Source organism: Balaenoptera physalus (assembly GCF_965194825.1).
Source record: "Balaenoptera physalus genome assembly, chromosome: 1".
NCBI classification, from domain to species: domain Eukaryota; kingdom Metazoa; phylum Chordata; class Mammalia; order Artiodactyla; family Balaenopteridae; genus Balaenoptera; species Balaenoptera physalus.
In genome coordinates this window covers 96,947,915-96,949,037 of record NC_138882.1, presented here as the reverse complement: position 1 = coordinate 96,949,037, position 1,123 = coordinate 96,947,915, and positions in this window count along the sequence as shown.

Sequence of the window (1,123 nt, the reverse complement as noted above, 5' to 3'; positions counted from 1 at the left end):
GAAATCCTCATGAGGAGAAGAAATATTCAGCTTCTAAAACAGTGTCAGTAAACATAAAGAATCTTGAGTAGATTGAGAACCACCCTTTGCCCTCCAGAACACCAGGTCTGAATGCTCGTGTTACAGCACACCAGAGTATCAGAATCAGTTGAGAGGTGTGCCACAACTAATTTGTAACTAGTTTGTGACTCACTTACCTTTCTAATGTATTCAGGGTCATCTCTCTAATTATAGTACTCTTACATTCTGATGGACTTTATTTAGTGAAAAAAGTGGAGTTAGAACAAGGCTGCAAGTGAGCATCAGCTGTTACATGTGAGAGGACAAAAAACAGGCTGCAAACCAGTGCTCTAGAAAACTTAAAATACGTGATTGCTGCCTCTGCTTTAGCCAGTGGTGTCAGGCTGGTCTCCTGAATAGCCAGGTTCTCTGTCAACTTAAATGGTTGAGATGCCCTCCCAGGTATTGCTAGCTTTCCTAAATAACTAAAAAACTTGCCTAAAAAACTAGTCAGGAATTTGTTTAAATGTGAATAGCCTATCCCTGGTCTTAAAAATATAGTAAATTTAATAAATTCTAATCTTAGGAGATGGAATTCCTGAAATTTTTCAGTATTGCATATGTAGAGCGTATAGCAAATGCTCTACTATAAACTGGATTAGTGGCTCATCCGTGTTTCTTCCCATCAGTGTAATGTCTGCCTGCCACCAATTTAATCAAAAATGTTGCAAAAGCAAGGCAAACTAAAATGCTGAGAGAAATATTGTCCCAATTACCACTTCATATCAGTAGGGATACAGAAATTCTCTTAATTTGTTTGTGCCCCTCTTAGACTGATTCTGTAAGTATACCTGGAAAAAAAATAACATTGTGCTTGTACTCCAAGTCTTCCTGCCACAGAGTCTATGCCTGACCCGTTGGCTGTCTGTCACTCAGTAACCTCTAAAGTGCTCTCCCTAGATGTAAGTTAATCTGTAGTATAGGAAATACCAGAAACCCAGCCCAGTGTGCCATTCCCTTTAATGTGCCATCTTAGAATGCTTAAAATGTGTATTTTCTCTGTAAGGTAACTTTCGTGTTTAAAAACAGTTGCCTTCACATTGCCCATTGGCAGGTTGTAAAA